General features: G+C 40.9%; 48 non-coding genes across 48 annotated transcripts in view; all 48 read right to left on the bottom strand.

Annotated features, from left to right (window-relative positions):
- trnas-aga (transfer RNA serine (anticodon AGA)) overlaps nucleotides 1-65 on the bottom strand; it is an 82-nt gene extending 17 nt beyond the window's left edge. The window contains exon 1 of the tRNA in view: nucleotides 1-65. This exon is cut by the window's left edge and continues 17 nt beyond it. This is a non-coding gene — a tRNA (tRNA-Ser).
- A 281-nt stretch (nucleotides 66-346) lies between these two features.
- On the bottom strand, nucleotides 347-428 carry trnas-uga (transfer RNA serine (anticodon UGA)). The gene has a single exon. It is a non-coding gene; the product is annotated as a tRNA-Ser (tRNA).
- A 283-nt stretch (nucleotides 429-711) lies between these two features.
- On the bottom strand, nucleotides 712-793 carry trnas-aga (transfer RNA serine (anticodon AGA)). Its single transcript has one exon. It is a non-coding gene; the product is annotated as a tRNA-Ser (tRNA).
- A 116-nt stretch (nucleotides 794-909) lies between these two features.
- trnag-ucc (transfer RNA glycine (anticodon UCC)) lies at nucleotides 910-981 on the bottom strand. Its single transcript has one exon. It is a non-coding gene; the product is annotated as a tRNA-Gly (tRNA).
- Nucleotides 982-1,074: 93 nt separating this feature from the next.
- Nucleotides 1,075-1,156, bottom strand: trnas-aga (transfer RNA serine (anticodon AGA)). The gene has a single exon. It is a non-coding gene; the product is annotated as a tRNA-Ser (tRNA).
- Nucleotides 1,157-1,272: 116 nt separating this feature from the next.
- Nucleotides 1,273-1,344, bottom strand: trnag-ucc (transfer RNA glycine (anticodon UCC)). Its single transcript has one exon. It is a non-coding gene; the product is annotated as a tRNA-Gly (tRNA).
- A 93-nt stretch (nucleotides 1,345-1,437) lies between these two features.
- trnas-uga (transfer RNA serine (anticodon UGA)) lies at nucleotides 1,438-1,519 on the bottom strand. The gene has a single exon. It is a non-coding gene; the product is annotated as a tRNA-Ser (tRNA).
- A 118-nt stretch (nucleotides 1,520-1,637) lies between these two features.
- On the bottom strand, nucleotides 1,638-1,709 carry trnag-ucc (transfer RNA glycine (anticodon UCC)). Its single transcript has one exon. It is a non-coding gene; the product is annotated as a tRNA-Gly (tRNA).
- A 93-nt stretch (nucleotides 1,710-1,802) lies between these two features.
- On the bottom strand, nucleotides 1,803-1,884 carry trnas-aga (transfer RNA serine (anticodon AGA)). The gene has a single exon. It is a non-coding gene; the product is annotated as a tRNA-Ser (tRNA).
- Nucleotides 1,885-2,000: 116 nt separating this feature from the next.
- trnag-ucc (transfer RNA glycine (anticodon UCC)) lies at nucleotides 2,001-2,072 on the bottom strand. Its single transcript has one exon. It is a non-coding gene; the product is annotated as a tRNA-Gly (tRNA).
- A 93-nt stretch (nucleotides 2,073-2,165) lies between these two features.
- On the bottom strand, nucleotides 2,166-2,247 carry trnas-uga (transfer RNA serine (anticodon UGA)). The gene has a single exon. It is a non-coding gene; the product is annotated as a tRNA-Ser (tRNA).
- Nucleotides 2,248-2,365: 118 nt separating this feature from the next.
- On the bottom strand, nucleotides 2,366-2,437 carry trnag-ucc (transfer RNA glycine (anticodon UCC)). The gene has a single exon. It is a non-coding gene; the product is annotated as a tRNA-Gly (tRNA).
- Nucleotides 2,438-2,893: 456 nt separating this feature from the next.
- On the bottom strand, nucleotides 2,894-2,975 carry trnas-aga (transfer RNA serine (anticodon AGA)). The gene has a single exon. It is a non-coding gene; the product is annotated as a tRNA-Ser (tRNA).
- A 280-nt stretch (nucleotides 2,976-3,255) lies between these two features.
- trnas-aga (transfer RNA serine (anticodon AGA)) lies at nucleotides 3,256-3,337 on the bottom strand. The gene has a single exon. It is a non-coding gene; the product is annotated as a tRNA-Ser (tRNA).
- A 116-nt stretch (nucleotides 3,338-3,453) lies between these two features.
- Nucleotides 3,454-3,525, bottom strand: trnag-ucc (transfer RNA glycine (anticodon UCC)). The gene has a single exon. It is a non-coding gene; the product is annotated as a tRNA-Gly (tRNA).
- Nucleotides 3,526-3,618: 93 nt separating this feature from the next.
- Nucleotides 3,619-3,700, bottom strand: trnas-aga (transfer RNA serine (anticodon AGA)). The gene has a single exon. It is a non-coding gene; the product is annotated as a tRNA-Ser (tRNA).
- A 117-nt stretch (nucleotides 3,701-3,817) lies between these two features.
- Nucleotides 3,818-3,889, bottom strand: trnag-ucc (transfer RNA glycine (anticodon UCC)). The gene has a single exon. It is a non-coding gene; the product is annotated as a tRNA-Gly (tRNA).
- Nucleotides 3,890-4,345: 456 nt separating this feature from the next.
- On the bottom strand, nucleotides 4,346-4,427 carry trnas-uga (transfer RNA serine (anticodon UGA)). The gene has a single exon. It is a non-coding gene; the product is annotated as a tRNA-Ser (tRNA).
- A 118-nt stretch (nucleotides 4,428-4,545) lies between these two features.
- On the bottom strand, nucleotides 4,546-4,617 carry trnag-ucc (transfer RNA glycine (anticodon UCC)). The gene has a single exon. It is a non-coding gene; the product is annotated as a tRNA-Gly (tRNA).
- A 93-nt stretch (nucleotides 4,618-4,710) lies between these two features.
- trnas-aga (transfer RNA serine (anticodon AGA)) lies at nucleotides 4,711-4,792 on the bottom strand. The gene has a single exon. It is a non-coding gene; the product is annotated as a tRNA-Ser (tRNA).
- Nucleotides 4,793-4,909: 117 nt separating this feature from the next.
- On the bottom strand, nucleotides 4,910-4,981 carry trnag-ucc (transfer RNA glycine (anticodon UCC)). Its single transcript has one exon. It is a non-coding gene; the product is annotated as a tRNA-Gly (tRNA).
- Nucleotides 4,982-5,437: 456 nt separating this feature from the next.
- trnas-uga (transfer RNA serine (anticodon UGA)) lies at nucleotides 5,438-5,519 on the bottom strand. Its single transcript has one exon. It is a non-coding gene; the product is annotated as a tRNA-Ser (tRNA).
- Nucleotides 5,520-5,637: 118 nt separating this feature from the next.
- Nucleotides 5,638-5,709, bottom strand: trnag-ucc (transfer RNA glycine (anticodon UCC)). The gene has a single exon. It is a non-coding gene; the product is annotated as a tRNA-Gly (tRNA).
- Nucleotides 5,710-5,802: 93 nt separating this feature from the next.
- trnas-aga (transfer RNA serine (anticodon AGA)) lies at nucleotides 5,803-5,884 on the bottom strand. Its single transcript has one exon. It is a non-coding gene; the product is annotated as a tRNA-Ser (tRNA).
- A 280-nt stretch (nucleotides 5,885-6,164) lies between these two features.
- Nucleotides 6,165-6,246, bottom strand: trnas-aga (transfer RNA serine (anticodon AGA)). Its single transcript has one exon. It is a non-coding gene; the product is annotated as a tRNA-Ser (tRNA).
- A 116-nt stretch (nucleotides 6,247-6,362) lies between these two features.
- On the bottom strand, nucleotides 6,363-6,434 carry trnag-ucc (transfer RNA glycine (anticodon UCC)). Its single transcript has one exon. It is a non-coding gene; the product is annotated as a tRNA-Gly (tRNA).
- A 456-nt stretch (nucleotides 6,435-6,890) lies between these two features.
- Nucleotides 6,891-6,972, bottom strand: trnas-uga (transfer RNA serine (anticodon UGA)). Its single transcript has one exon. It is a non-coding gene; the product is annotated as a tRNA-Ser (tRNA).
- A 118-nt stretch (nucleotides 6,973-7,090) lies between these two features.
- On the bottom strand, nucleotides 7,091-7,162 carry trnag-ucc (transfer RNA glycine (anticodon UCC)). Its single transcript has one exon. It is a non-coding gene; the product is annotated as a tRNA-Gly (tRNA).
- Nucleotides 7,163-7,617: 455 nt separating this feature from the next.
- Nucleotides 7,618-7,699, bottom strand: trnas-aga (transfer RNA serine (anticodon AGA)). Its single transcript has one exon. It is a non-coding gene; the product is annotated as a tRNA-Ser (tRNA).
- Nucleotides 7,700-7,815: 116 nt separating this feature from the next.
- On the bottom strand, nucleotides 7,816-7,887 carry trnag-ucc (transfer RNA glycine (anticodon UCC)). Its single transcript has one exon. It is a non-coding gene; the product is annotated as a tRNA-Gly (tRNA).
- A 458-nt stretch (nucleotides 7,888-8,345) lies between these two features.
- Nucleotides 8,346-8,427, bottom strand: trnas-uga (transfer RNA serine (anticodon UGA)). The gene has a single exon. It is a non-coding gene; the product is annotated as a tRNA-Ser (tRNA).
- A 217-nt stretch (nucleotides 8,428-8,644) lies between these two features.
- On the bottom strand, nucleotides 8,645-8,726 carry trnas-aga (transfer RNA serine (anticodon AGA)). Its single transcript has one exon. It is a non-coding gene; the product is annotated as a tRNA-Ser (tRNA).
- Nucleotides 8,727-9,006: 280 nt separating this feature from the next.
- Nucleotides 9,007-9,088, bottom strand: trnas-aga (transfer RNA serine (anticodon AGA)). Its single transcript has one exon. It is a non-coding gene; the product is annotated as a tRNA-Ser (tRNA).
- Nucleotides 9,089-9,204: 116 nt separating this feature from the next.
- Nucleotides 9,205-9,276, bottom strand: trnag-ucc (transfer RNA glycine (anticodon UCC)). The gene has a single exon. It is a non-coding gene; the product is annotated as a tRNA-Gly (tRNA).
- Nucleotides 9,277-9,369: 93 nt separating this feature from the next.
- Nucleotides 9,370-9,451, bottom strand: trnas-aga (transfer RNA serine (anticodon AGA)). The gene has a single exon. It is a non-coding gene; the product is annotated as a tRNA-Ser (tRNA).
- Nucleotides 9,452-9,568: 117 nt separating this feature from the next.
- trnag-ucc (transfer RNA glycine (anticodon UCC)) lies at nucleotides 9,569-9,640 on the bottom strand. Its single transcript has one exon. It is a non-coding gene; the product is annotated as a tRNA-Gly (tRNA).
- Nucleotides 9,641-10,821: 1,181 nt separating this feature from the next.
- Nucleotides 10,822-10,903, bottom strand: trnas-uga (transfer RNA serine (anticodon UGA)). The gene has a single exon. It is a non-coding gene; the product is annotated as a tRNA-Ser (tRNA).
- A 115-nt stretch (nucleotides 10,904-11,018) lies between these two features.
- trnag-ucc (transfer RNA glycine (anticodon UCC)) lies at nucleotides 11,019-11,090 on the bottom strand. The gene has a single exon. It is a non-coding gene; the product is annotated as a tRNA-Gly (tRNA).
- Nucleotides 11,091-11,545: 455 nt separating this feature from the next.
- Nucleotides 11,546-11,627, bottom strand: trnas-uga (transfer RNA serine (anticodon UGA)). Its single transcript has one exon. It is a non-coding gene; the product is annotated as a tRNA-Ser (tRNA).
- Nucleotides 11,628-11,745: 118 nt separating this feature from the next.
- On the bottom strand, nucleotides 11,746-11,817 carry trnag-ucc (transfer RNA glycine (anticodon UCC)). Its single transcript has one exon. It is a non-coding gene; the product is annotated as a tRNA-Gly (tRNA).
- Nucleotides 11,818-12,273: 456 nt separating this feature from the next.
- On the bottom strand, nucleotides 12,274-12,355 carry trnas-aga (transfer RNA serine (anticodon AGA)). The gene has a single exon. It is a non-coding gene; the product is annotated as a tRNA-Ser (tRNA).
- A 280-nt stretch (nucleotides 12,356-12,635) lies between these two features.
- Nucleotides 12,636-12,717, bottom strand: trnas-aga (transfer RNA serine (anticodon AGA)). Its single transcript has one exon. It is a non-coding gene; the product is annotated as a tRNA-Ser (tRNA).
- Nucleotides 12,718-12,833: 116 nt separating this feature from the next.
- Nucleotides 12,834-12,905, bottom strand: trnag-ucc (transfer RNA glycine (anticodon UCC)). Its single transcript has one exon. It is a non-coding gene; the product is annotated as a tRNA-Gly (tRNA).
- A 93-nt stretch (nucleotides 12,906-12,998) lies between these two features.
- On the bottom strand, nucleotides 12,999-13,080 carry trnas-aga (transfer RNA serine (anticodon AGA)). Its single transcript has one exon. It is a non-coding gene; the product is annotated as a tRNA-Ser (tRNA).
- Nucleotides 13,081-13,360: 280 nt separating this feature from the next.
- Nucleotides 13,361-13,442, bottom strand: trnas-aga (transfer RNA serine (anticodon AGA)). Its single transcript has one exon. It is a non-coding gene; the product is annotated as a tRNA-Ser (tRNA).
- A 116-nt stretch (nucleotides 13,443-13,558) lies between these two features.
- Nucleotides 13,559-13,630, bottom strand: trnag-ucc (transfer RNA glycine (anticodon UCC)). The gene has a single exon. It is a non-coding gene; the product is annotated as a tRNA-Gly (tRNA).
- A 456-nt stretch (nucleotides 13,631-14,086) lies between these two features.
- Nucleotides 14,087-14,168, bottom strand: trnas-uga (transfer RNA serine (anticodon UGA)). Its single transcript has one exon. It is a non-coding gene; the product is annotated as a tRNA-Ser (tRNA).
- Nucleotides 14,169-14,286: 118 nt separating this feature from the next.
- Nucleotides 14,287-14,358, bottom strand: trnag-ucc (transfer RNA glycine (anticodon UCC)). The gene has a single exon. It is a non-coding gene; the product is annotated as a tRNA-Gly (tRNA).
- Nucleotides 14,359-14,381: the final 23 nt, after the last annotated feature.

Here is a 14,381-nt window from a genome sequence, read left to right as displayed (position 1 = left end):
GAACCTACGCGGGGAAACCCCAATGGATTTCTAGTCCATCGCCTTAACCACTCGGCCACAACAACACATGAAGAGATGTAATTCAACAGGGCTAATAATGGCCTGATATTGTAAGTTTGAGCACATTGAGGATAGTATGAAATGTTTTTTTCAATTCTTGTTTCATTAGAAAAACACTTCTGCAACGCCCTGGAAACGAACCCGGGTCAACTGCTTGGAAGGCAGCTATGCTCACCACTGTACCACCATTGCATGCATTCATCTCCAGTAAAAGTACTTTTTCTCTTATTTGATGCAAAATATTGCATTTACTGTAAAAGAGCAGGAAGTAATACTAGAAGAGCCTCGTTGTTGGCAGGATTTGAACCTACGCGGGGAAACCCCAATGGATTTCAAGTCCATCGCCTTAACCACTCGGCCACAACAACACATGAAGAGATGTAATTCAACAGGGCTAATAATGGCCTGAAATGTCGTAGGTTTGAGCACATTGAGCATAGGATGAAAGGTTTTTTTTCCAATTCTTGTTTAATATAAAAACACTTCTGCAATGGCCGGGAATCGAACCCTGGTCAACTGCTTGGAAGGCAGCTATGCTCACCACTATACCACCAATGCATGAATTTATCTGCAGTAAAAGTACTTTTCTCTTTTTTGATGCAAATGATTGCATTTAATGTAAAAGAGCAGGAAGTAATACTAGACGAGCTTCGTTGTTGGCAGGATTTGAACCTACGCGGGGAAACCCCAATGGATTTCTAGTCCATCGCCTTAACCACTCGGCCACAACAACACATGAAAACAGTAATAAAACAGGACTAATAATGGCCTGATATCTTAGGTTTGAGCACTTGGAGGATAGGATGAAATGTTTTTTTTTCCAATTCTTTTTTAATAGAAAAACACTTCTGCAATGGCCGGGAATCGAACCCGGGTCAACTGCTTGGAAGGCAGCTATGCTCACCACTATACCACCATTGCATGCATTTTTCTGCAGTAAAAGTACTTTTCTCTTATTTGATGCAAATGATTGCATTTAATGTAAAAGAGCAGGAAGTAATACTAGACGAGCTTCGTTGTTGGCAGGATTTGAACCTACGCTGGGAAACCCCAATGGATTTCTAGTCCATCGCCTTAACCACTCGGCCACAACAACACATGTAGTGATGTACTTCAACAGGGCTAATAATGGCCTGATATTGTAGGTTTGAGCAGATTGAGGATAGGATGAATTGTTTTTTTTCCAATTCTTGTTTAATAGAAAAACACTTCTGCAATGGCCGGGAATCGAACCCGGGTCAACTGCTTGGAAGGCAGCTATGCTCACCACTATACCACCATTGCATGCATTTATCTCAGTAAAAATACTTTTCTCTTATTTGATGCAAAAATATTGCATTTACTGTAAAAGAGCAGGAAGTAATACTAGACGAGCTTCGTTGTTGGCAGGATTTGAACCTACGCGGGGAAACCCCAATGGATTTCAAGTCCATCGCCTTAACCACTCGGCCACAACAACACATGAAGAGATGTAATTCAACAGGGCTAATAATGGCCTGAAATGTCGTAGGTTTGAGCACATCGAGCATAGGATGAAACGTTTTTTTTCCAATTCTTGTTTAATATAAAAACACTTCTGCAATGGCCGGGAATCGAACCCGGGTCAACTGCTTGGAAGGCAGCTATGCTCACCACTATACCACCAATGCATGAATTTATCTGCAGTAAAAGTACTTTTCTCTTTTTTGATGCAAATGATTGCATTTAATGTAAAAGAGAAGGAAGTAATACTAGACGAGCTTCGTTGTTGGCAGGATTTGAACCTACGCGGGGAAACCCCAATGGATTTCTAGTCCATCGCCTTAACCACTCGGCCACAACAACACATGAAAACAGTAATAAAACAGGACTAATAATGGCCTGATATCTTAGGTTTGAGCACATGGAGGATAGGATGAAATGTTTTTTTTTCCAATTCTTGTTTAATAGAAAAACACTTCTGCAATGGCCGGGAATCGAACCCGGGTCAACTGCTTGGAAGGCAGCTATGCTCACCACTATACCACCATTGCATGCATTTATCTCAGTAAAAATACTTTTCTCTTATTTGATGCAAAAATATTGCATTTACTGTAAAAGAGCAGGAAGTAATACTAGACGAGCTTCGTTGTTGGCAGGATTTGAACCTACGCGGGGAAACCCCAATGGATTTCAAGTCCATCGCCTTAACCACTCGGCCACAACAACACATGAAGAGATGTAATTCAACAGGGCTAATAATGGCCTGAAATGTCGTAGGTTTGAGCACATTGAGCATAGGATGAAACGTTTTTTTTCCAATTCTTGTTTAATATAAAAACTCTTCTGCAATGGCCGGGAATCGAACCCGGGTCAACTGCTTGGAAGGCAGCTATGCTCACCACTATACCACCAATGCATGAATTTATCTGCAGTAAAAGTACTTTTCTCTTTTTTGATGCAAATGATTGCATTTAATGTAAAAGAGAAGGAAGTAATACTAGACGAGCTTCGTTGTTGGCAGGATTTAAACCTACGCGGGGAAACCCCAATGGATTTCTAGTCCATCGCCTTAACCACTCGGCCACAACAACACATGAAAACAGTAATAAAACAGGACTAATAATGGCCTGATATCTTAGGTTTGAGCACATGGAGGATAGGATGAAATGTTTTTTTTTCCAATTCTTTTTTAATAGAAAAACACTTCTGCAATGGCCGGGAATCGAACCGGGGTCAACTGCTTGGAAGGCAGCTATGCTCACCACTATACCACCATTGCATGCATTTGTCTGCAGTAAAAGTACTTTTCTCTTATTTGATGCAAATGATTGCATTTAATGTAAAAGAGCAGGAAGTAATACTAGACGAGCTTTGTTGTTGGAAGGATTTGAACCTACGCGGGGAAACCCCAATGGATTTCTAGTCCATCGCCTTAACCACTCGGCCACAACAACACATGAAGAGATGTAATTCAACAGGGCTTATAATGGCCTGATATCGTAGGTTTGAGCACATTGAGGATAGTATGAAATGTTTTTTTCAATTCTTGTTTCATTAGAAAAACACTTCTGCAACGCCCTGGAAACGAACCCGGGTCAACTGCTTGGAAGGCAGCTATGCTCACCACTGTACCACCATTGCATGCATTAATCTCCAGTAAAAGTACTTTTCTCTTATTTGATGCAAAATATTGCATTTACTGTAAAAGAGCAGGAAGTAATACTAGACGAGCTTCGTTGTTGGCAGGATTTGAACCTACGCGGGGAAACCCCAATGGATTTCTAGTCCATCGCCTTAACCACTCGGCCACAACAACACATGAAAACAGTAATAAAACAGGACTAATAATGGCCTGATATCTTAGGTTTGAGCACTTGGAGGATAGGATGAAATGTTTTTTTTTCCAATTCTTTTTTAATAGAAAAACACTTCTGCAATGGCCGGGAATCGAACCCGGGTCAACTGCTTGGAAGGCAGCTATGCTCACCACTATACCACCATTGCATGCATTTTTCTGCAGTAAAAGTAATTTTCTCTTATTTGATGCAAATGATTGCATTTAATGTAAAAGAGCAGGAAGTAATACTAGACGAGCTTCGTTGTTGGCAGGATTTGAACCTACGCGGGGAAACCCCAATGGATTTCTAGTCCATCGCCTTAACCACTCGGCCACAACAACACATGAAGAGATGTAATAAAACAGGACTAATAATGGCCTGATATCTTAGGTTTGAGCACTTGGAGGATAGGATGAAATGTTTTTTTTTCCAATTCTTTTTTAATAGAAAAACACTTCTGCAATGGCCGGGAATCGAACCCGGGTCAACTGCTTGGAAGGCAGCTATGCTCACCACTATACCACCATTGCATGCATTTGTCTGCAGTAAAAGTACTTTTCTCTTATTTGATGCAAATGATTGCATTTAATGTAAAAGAGCAGGAAGTAATACTAGACGAGCTTCGTTGTTGGCAGGATTTGAACCTACGCGGGGAAACCCCAATGGATTTCTACTCCATCGCCTTAACCACTCGGCCACAACAACACATGAAGAGATGTAATTCAACAGAGCTAATAATGGCCTGATATTGTAAGTTTGAGCACATTGAGGATAGTATGAAATGATTTTTTCAATTCTTGTTTCATTAGAAAAACACTTCTGCAACGCCCTGGAAACGAACCCGGGTCAACTGCTTGGAAGGCAGCTATGCTCACCACTGTACCACCATTGCATGCATTCATCTCCAGTAAAAGTACTTTTTCTCTTATTTGATGCAAAATATTGCATTTACTGTAAAAGAGCAGGAAGTAATACTAGAAGAGCTTCGTTGTTGGCAGGATTTGAACCTACGCGGGGAAACCCCAATGGATTTCAAGTCCATCGCCTTAACCACTCGGCCACAACAACACATGAAGAGATGTAATTCAACAGGGCTAATTATGGCCTGAAATGTCGTAGGTTTGAGCACATTGAGCATAGGATGAAAGGTTTTTTTTCCAATTCTTGTTTAATATAAAAACACTTCTGCAATGGCCGGGAATCGAACCCGGGTCAACTGCTTGGAAGGCAGCTATGCTCACCACTATACCACCATTGCATGCATTTTTCTGCAGTAAAAGTAATTTTCTCTTATTTGATGCAAATGATTGCATTTAATGTAAAAGAGCAGGAAGTAATACTAGACGAGCTTCGTTGTTGGCAGGATTTGAACCTACGCGGGGAAACCCCAATGGATTTCTAGTCCATCGCCTTAACCACTCGGCCACAACAACACATGAAGAGATGTAATAAAACAGGACTAATAATGGCCTGATATCTTAGGTTTGAGCACTTGGAGGATAGGATGAAATGTTTTTTTTTCCAATTCTTTTTTAATAGAAAAACACTTCTGCAATGGCCGGGAATCGAACCCGGGTCAACTGCTTGGAAGGCAGCTATGCTCACCACTATACCACCATTGCATGCATTTGTCTGCAGTAAAAGTACTTTTCTCTTATTTGATGCAAATGATTGCATTTAATGTAAAAGAGCAGGAAGTAATACTAGACGAGCTTCGTTGTTGGCAGGATTTGAACCTACGCGGGGAAACCCCAATGGATTTCTACTCCATCGCCTTAACCACTCGGCCACAACAACACATGAAGAGATGTAATTCAACAGAGCTAATAATGGCCTGATATTGTAAGTTTGAGCACATTGAGGATAGTATGAAATGTTTTTTTCAATTCTTGTTTCATTAGAAAAACACTTCTGCAACGTCCTGGAAACGAACCCGGGTCAACTGCTTGGAAGGCAGCTATGCTCACCACTGTACCACCATTGCATGCATTCATCTCCAGTAAAAGTACTTTTTCTCTTATTTGATGCAAAATATTGCATTTACTGTAAAAGAGCAGGAAGTAATACTAGAAGAGCTTCGTTGTTGGCAGGATTTGAACCTACGCGGGGAAACCCCAATGGATTTCAAGTCCATCGCCTTAACCACTCGGCCACAACAACACATGAAGAGATGTAATTCAACAGGGCTAATAATGGCCTGAAATGTCGTAGGTTTGAGCACATTGAGCATAGGATGAAAGGTTTTTTTTCCAATTCTTGTTTAATATAAAAACACTTCTGCAATGGCCGGGAATCGAACCCGGGTCAACTGCTTGGAAGGCAGCTATGCTCACCACTATACCACCATTGCATGCATTTTTCTGCAGTAAAAGTAATTTTCTCTTATTTGATGCAAATGATTGCATTTAATGTAAAAGAGCAGGAAGTAATACTAGACGAGCTTCGTTGTTGGCAGGATTTGAACCTACGCGGGGAAACCCCAATGGATTTCTAGTCCATCGCCTTAACCACTCGGCCACAACAACACATGAAGAGATGTAATTCAACAGGGCTTATAATGGCCTGATATCGTAGGTTTGAGCACATTGAGGATAGTATGAAATGTTTTTTTCAATTCTTGTTTCATTAGAAAAACACTTCTGCAACGCCCTGGAAACGAACCCGGGTCAACTGCTTGGAAGGCAGCTATGCTCACCACTGTACCACCATTGCATGCATTAATCTCCAGTAAAAGTACTTTTCTCTTATTTGATGCAAAATATTGCATTTACTGTACAAGAGCAGGAAGTAATACTAGACGAGCTTCGTTGTTGGCAGGATTTGAACCTACGCGGGGAAACCCCAATGGATTTCTAGTCCATCGCCTTAACCACTCGGCCACAACAACACATGAAAACAGTAATAAAACAGGACTAATAATGGCCTGATATCTTAGGTTTGAGCACTTGGAGGATAGGATGAAATGTTTTTTTTTCCAATTCTTTTTTAATAGAAAAACACTTCTGCAATGGCCGGGAATCGAACCCGGGTCAACTGCTTGGAAGGCAGCTATGCTCACCACTATACCACCATTGCATGCATTTGTCTGCAGTAAAAGTACTTTTCTCTTATTTGATGCAAATGATTGCATTTAATGTAAAAGAGCAGGAAGTAATACTAGACGAGCTTCGTTGTTGGCAGGATTTGAACCTACGCGGGGAAACCCCAATGGATTTCTACTCCATCGCCTTAACCACTCGGCCACAACAACACATGAAGAGATGTAATTCAACAGAGCTAATAATGGCCTGATATTGTAAGTTTGAGCACATTGAGGATAGTATGAAATGTTTTTTTCAATTCTTGTTTCATTAGAAAAACACTTCTGCAACGTCCTGGAAACGAACCCGGGTCAACTGCTTGGAAGGCAGCTATGCTCACCACTGTACCACCATTGCATGCATTCATCTCCAGTAAAAGTACTTTTTCTCTTATTTGATGCAAAATATTGCATTTACTGTAAAAGAGCAGGAAGTAATACTAGAAGAGCTTCGTTGTTGGCAGGATTTGAACCTACGCGGGGAAACCCCAATGGATTTCAAGTCCATCGCCTTAACCACTCGGCCACAACAACACATGAAGAGATGTAATTCAACAGGGCTAATAATGGCCTGAAATGTCGTAGGTTTGAGCACATTGAGCATAGGATGAAAGGTTTTTTTTCCAATTCTTGTTTAATATAAAAACACTTCTGCAATGGCCGGGAATCGAACCCGGGTCAACTGCTTGGAAGGCAGCTATGCTCACCACTATACCACCATTGCATGCATTTTTCTGCAGTAAAAGTAATTTTCTCTTATTTGATGCAAATGATTGCATTTAATGTAAAAGAGCAGGAAGTAATACTAGACGAGCTTCGATGTTGGCAGGATTTGAACCTACGCGGGGAAACCCCAATGGATTTCTAGTCCATCGCCTTAACCACTCGGCCACAACAACACATGAAGAGATGTAATTCAACAGGGCTTATAATGGCCTGATATCGTAGGTTTGAGCACATTGAGGATAGTATGAAATGTTTTTTTCAATTCTTGTTTCATTAGAAAAACACTTCTGCAACGCCATGGAAACGAACCCGGGTCAACTGCTTGGAAGGCAGCTATGCTCACCACTGTACCACCATTGCATGCATTAATCTCCAGTAAAAGTACTTTTCTCTTATTTGATGCAAAATATTGCATTTACTGTACAAGAGCAGGAAGTAATACTAGACGAGCTTCGTTGTTGGCAGGATTTGAACCTACGCGGGGAAACCCCAATGGATTTCTAGTCCATCGCCTTAACCACTCGGCCACAACAACACATGAAAACAGTAATAAAACAGGACTAATAATGGCCTGATATCTTAGGTTTGAGCACTTGGAGGATAGGATGAAATGTTTTTTTTTCCAATTCTTTTTTAATAGAAAAACACTTCTGCAATGGCCGGGAATCGAACCCGGGTCAACTGCTTGGAAGGCAGCTATGCTCACCACTATACCACCATTGCATGCATTTGTCTGCAGTAAAAGTACTTTTCTCTTATTTGATGCAAATGATTGCATTTAATGTAAAAGAGCAGGAAGTAATACTAGACGAGCTTCGTTGTTGGCAGGATTTGAACCTACGCGGGGAAACCCCAATGGATTTCTAGTCCATCGCCTTAACCACTCCGCCACAACAACACATGAAGAGATGTAATTCAACAGGGCTAATATTGGCCTGATATCGTAGGTTTGAGCACCTTGAGTATAGGATGTAATGTTTTTTTTTCCAATTCTTGTTTAATAGAAAAACACTTCTGCAACACCCTGGAAACAAACCCGGGTCAACTGCTTGGAAGGCAGCTATGCTCACCACTGTACCACCATTGCATGCATTCATCTCCAGTAAAAGTACTTTTTCTCTTATTTGATGCAAAATATTGCATTTACTGTAAAAGAGCAGGAAGTAATACTAGAAGAGCTTCGTTGTTGGCAGGATTTGAACCTACGCGGGGAAACCCCAATGGATTTCAAGTCCATCGCCTTAACCACTCGGCCACAACAACACATGAAGAGATGTAATTCAACAGGGCTAATAATGGCCTGAAATGTCGTAGGTTTGAGCACATTGAGCATAGGATGAAAGGTTTTTTTTCCAATTCTTGTTTAATATAAAAACACTTCTGCAATGGCCGGGAATCTGCAGTAAAAGTACTTTTCTCTTATTTGATGCAAATGATTGCATTTAATGTAAAAGAGCAGGAAGTAATACTAGACAAGCTTCGTTGTTGGCAGGATTTGAACCTACGCGGGGAAACCCCAATGGATTTCTAGTCCATCGCCTTAACCACTCGGCCACAACAACACATGAAGAGATGTAATTCAACAGGGCTTATAATGGCCTGATATCGCAGGTTTGAGCACATTGAGGATAGTATGAAATGTTTTTTTCAATTCTTGTTTCATTAGAAAAACACTTCTGCAACGCCCTGGAAATGAACCCGGGTCAACTGCTTGGAAGGCAGCTATGCTCACCACTGTACCACCATTGCATGCATTAATCTCCAGTAAAAGTACTTTTCTCTTATTTGATGCAAAATATTGCATTTACTGTAAAAGAGCAGGAAGTAATACTAGACGAGCTTCGTTGTTGGCAGGATTTGAACCTACGCGGGGAAACCCCAATGGATTTCTAGTCCATCGCCTTAACCACTCGGCCACAACAACACATGAAAACAGTAATAAAACAGGACTAATAATGGCCTGATATCTTAGGTTTGAGCACTTGGAGGATAGGATGAAATGTTTTTTTTTCCAATTCTTTTTTAATAGAAAAACACTTCTGCAATGGCCGGGAATCGAACCCGGGTCAACTGCTTGGAAGGCAGCTATGCTCACCACTATACCACCATTGCATGCATTTTTCTGCAGTAAAAGTACTTTTCTCTTATTTGATGCAAATGATTGCATTTAATGTAAAAGAGCAGGAAGTAATACTAGACGAGCTTCGTTGTTGGCAGGATTTGAACCTACGTGGGGAAACCCCAATGGATTTCTAGTCCATCGCCTTAACCACTCGGCCACAACAACACATGTAGTGATGTACTTCAACAGGGCTAATAATGGCCTGATATTGTAGGTTTGAGCAGATAGAGGATAGGATGAAATGTTTTTTTTTCCAATTCTTGTTTAATAGAAAAACACTTCTGCAATGGCCGGGAATCGAACCCGGGTCAACTGCTTGGAAGGCAGCTATGCTCACCACTATACCACCATTGCATGAATTTATCTGCAGTAAAAATACTTTTCTCTTATTTGATGCAAAATATTGCATTTACTGTAAAAGAGCAGGAAGTAATACTAGACGAGCTTCGTTGTTGGCAGGATTTGAACCTATGCGGGGGAACCCCAATGGAATTCTAGTCCATCACGTTAAACACTCCGCCACAACAACACATGAAGAGATGTAATTCAACAGGGCTTATAATGGCCTGATATCGTAGGTTTGAGCACATTGAGTATAGGATGTAATGTTTTTTTTTCCAATTCTTGTTTAATAGAAAAACACTTCTGCAACACCCTGGAAACAAACCCGGGTCAACTGCTTGGAAGGCAGCTATGCTCACCACTATACCACCATTGCATGCATTTATCTCAGTAAAAATACTTTTCTCTTATTTGATGCAAAAATATTGCATTTACTGTAAAAGAGCAGGAAGTAATACTAGACTAGCTTCGTTGTTGGCAGGATTTGAACCTACGCGGGGAAACCCCAATAGATTTCTAGTCCATCGCCTTAACCACTCGGCCACAACAACACATGAAAACAGTAATAAAACAGGACTAATAATGGCCTGATATCTTAGGTTTGAGCACATGGAGGATAGGATTAAATGTTTTTTTTCCAATTCTTTTTTAATAGAAAAACACTTCTGCAATGGCCGGGAATCGAACCGGGGTCAACTGCTTGGAAGGCAGCTATGCTCACCACTATACCACCATTGCATGCATTTGTCTGCAGTAAAAGTACTTTTCTCTTATTTGATGCAAATGATTGCATTTATTGTAAAAGAGCAGGAAGTAATACTAGACGAGCTTTGTTGTTGGCAGGATTTGAACCTATGTGGGGAAACCCCAATGGATTTCTAGTCCATCGCCTTAACCACTCGGCCACAACAACACATGAAGAGATGTAATTCAACAGGGCTTATAATGGCCTGATATCGTAGGTTTGAGCACATTGAGGATAGTATGAAATGTTTTTTCCAATTCTTGTTTCATTAGAAAAACACTTCTGCAACGCCCTGGAAACGAACCCGGGTCAACTGCTTGGAAGGCAGCTATGCTCACCACTGTACCACCATTGCATGCATTAATCTCCAGTAAAAGTACTTTTCTCTTATTTGATGCAAAATATTGCATTTACTGTAAAAGAGCAGGAAGTAATACTAGAAGAGCTTCGTTGTTGGCAGGATTTGAACCTACGCGGGGAAACCCCAATGGATTTCAAGTCCATCGCCTTAACCACTCGGCCACAACAACACATGAAGAGATGTAATTCAACAGGGCTAATAATGGCCTGATATCGTAGGTTTGAGCACATGGAGGATAGGATGAAATGTTTTTTTCCAATTCTTGTTTAATAGAAAAACACTTCTGCAATGGCCGGGAATCGAACCCGGGTCAACTGCTTGGAAGGCAGCTATGCTCACCACTATACCACCATTGCATGCATCTGTCTGCAGTAAAAGTACTTTTCTCTTATTTGATGCAAATGATTGCATTTAATGTAAAAGAGCAGGAAGTAATACTAGACGAGCTTCGTTGTTGGCAGGATTTGAACCTATGTGGGGAAACCCCAATGGATTTCTAGTCCATCGCCTTAACCACTCGGCCACAATAACACATGAAGAGATGTAATTCAACAGGGCTTATAATGGCCTGATATCGTAGGTTTGAGCACATTGAGGATAGTATGAAATGTTTTTTCCAATTCTTGTTTCATTAGAAAAACACTTCTGCAACGCCCTGGAAACGAACCCGGGTCAACTGCTTGGAAGGCAGCTATGCTCACCACTGTACCACCATTGCATGCATTAATCTCCAGTAAAAGTACTTTTCTCTTATTTGATGCAAAATATTGCATTTACTGTAAAAGAGCAGGAAGTAATACTAGAAGAGCTTCGTTGTTGGCAGGATTTGAACCTACGCGGGGAAACCCCAATGGATTTCAAGTCCATCGCCTTAACCACTCGGCCACAACAACACATGAAGAGATGTAATTCAACAGGGCTAATAATGGCCTGAAATGTCGTAGGTTTGAGCACATTGAGCATAGGATGAAACGTTTTTTTTCCAATTCTTGTTTAATATAAAAACACTTCTGCAATGGCCGGGAATCGAACCCGGGTCAACTGCTTGGAAGGCAGCTATGCTCACCACTATACCACCAATGCATGAATTTATCTGCAGTAAAAGTACTTTTCTCTTTTTTGATGCAAATGATTGCATTTAATGTAAAAGAGAAGGAAGTAATACTAGACGAGCTTCGTTGTTGGCAGGATTTAAACCTACGCGGGGAAACCCCAATGGATTTCTAGTCCATCGCCTTAACCACTCGGCCACAACAACACATGAAAACAGTAATAAAACAGGACTAATAATGGCCTGATATCTTAGGTTTGAGCACATGGAGGATAGGATGAAATGTTTTTTTTTCCAATTCTTTTTTAATAGAAAAACACTTCTGCAATGGCCGGGAATCGAACCGGGGTCAACTGCTTGGAAGGCAGCTATGCTCACCACTATACCACCATTGCATGCATTTGTCTGCAGTAAAAGTACTTTTCTCTTATTTGATGCAAATGATTGCATTTAATGTAAAAGAGCAGGAAGTAATACTAGACGAGCTTTGTTGTTGGAAGGATTTGAACCTACGCGGGGAAACCCCAATGGATTTCTAGTCCATCGCCTTAACCACTCGGCCACAACAACACATGAAGAGATGTAATTCAACAGGGCTTATAATGGCCTGATATCGTAGGTTTGAGCACATTGAGGATAGTATGAAATGTTTTTTTCAATTCTTGTTTCATTAGAAAAACACTTCTGCAACGCCCTGGAAACGAACCCGGGTCAACTGCTTGGAAGGCAGCTATGCTCACCACTGTACCACCATTGCATGCATTAATCTCCAGTAAAAGTACTTTTCTCTTATTTGATGCAAAATATTGCATTTACTGTAAAAGAGCAGGAACTAATACTAGACGAGCTTCGTTGTTGGCAGGATTTGAACCTACGCGGGGAAACCCCAATGGATTTCTAGTCCATCGCCTTAACCACTCGGCCACAACAACACATGAAAACAGTAATAAAACAGGACTAATAATGGCCTGATATCTTAGGTTTGAGCACTTGGAGGATAGGATGAAATGTTTTTTTTTCCAATTCTTTTTTAATAGAAAAACACTTCTGCAATGGCCGGGAATCGAACCCGGGTCAACTGCTTGGAAGGCAGCTATGCTCACCACTATACCACCATTGCATGCATTTTTCTGCAGTAAAAGTAATTTTCTCTTATTTGATGCAAATGATTGCATTTAATGTAAAAGAGCAGGAAGTAATACTAGACGAGCTTCGTTGTTGGCAGGATTTGAACCTACGCGGGGAAACCCCAATGGATTTCTAGTCCATCGCCTTAACCACTCGGCCACAACAACACATGAAGAGATGTAATTCAACAGGGCTTATAATGGCCTGATATCGTAGGTTTGAGCACATTGAGGATAGTATGAAATGTTTTTTTCAATTCTTGTTTCATTAGAAAAACACTTCTGCAACGCCCTGGAAACGAACCCGGGTCAACTGCTTGGAAGGCAGCTATGCTCACCACTGTACCACCATTGCATGCATTAATCTCCAGTAAAAGTACTTTTCTCTTATTTGATGCAAAATATTGCATTTACTGTACAAGAGCAGGAAGTAATACTAGACGAGCTTCGTTGTTGGCAGGATTTGAACCTACGCGGGGAAACCCCAATGGATTTCTAGTCCATCGCCTTAACCACTCGGCCACAACAACACATGAAAACAGTAATAAAACAGGACTAATAATGGCCTGATATCTTAGGTTTGAGCACTTGGAGGATAGGATGAAATGTTTTTTTTTCCAATTCTTTTTTAATAGAAAAACACTTCTGCAATGGCCGGGAATCGAACCCGGGTCAACTGCTTGGAAGGCAGCTATGCTCACCACTATACCACCATTGCATGCATTTGTCTGCAGTAAAAGTACTTTTCTCTTATTTGATGCAAATGATTGCATTTAATGTAAAAGAGCAGGAAGTAATACTAGACGAGCTTCGTTGTTGGCAGGATTTGAACCTACGCGGGGAAACCCCAATGGATTTCTACTCCATCGCCTTAACCACTCGGCCACAACAACACATGAAGAGATGTAATTCAACAGAGCTAATAATGGCCTGATATTGTAAGTTTGAGCACATTGAGGATAGTATGAAATGTTTTTTTCAATTCTTGTTTCATTAGAAAAACACTTCTGCAACGCCCTGGAAACGAACCCGGGTCAACTGCTTGGAAGGCAGCTATGCTCACCACTGTACCACCATTGCATGCATTCATCTCCAGTAAAAGTACTTTTTCTCTTATTTGATGCAAAATATTGCATTTACTGTAAAAGAGCAGGAAGTAATACTAGAAGAGCTTCGTTGTTGGCAGGATTTGAACCTACGCGGGGAAACCCCAATGGATTTCAAGTCCATCGCCTTAACCACTCGGCCACAACAACACATGAAGAGATGTAATTCAACAGGGCTAATAATGGCCTGAAATGTCGTAGGTTTGAGCACATTGAGCATAGGATGAAAGGTTTTTTTTCCAATTCTTGTTTAATATAAAAACATTTCTGCAATGGCCGGGAATCGAACCCGGGTCAACTGCTTGGAAGGCAGCTATGCTCACCACTATACCACCAATGCATGAATTTATCTGCAGTAAAAGT

Source organism: Callionymus lyra, chromosome 17, assembly GCF_982586985.1.
Source record: "Callionymus lyra chromosome 17, fCalLyr1.hap1.1, whole genome shotgun sequence".
NCBI classification, from domain to species: Eukaryota; Metazoa; Chordata; class Actinopteri; order Syngnathiformes; family Callionymidae; genus Callionymus; species Callionymus lyra.
This window is presented reverse-complemented; position numbering and strand designations above follow the sequence as displayed.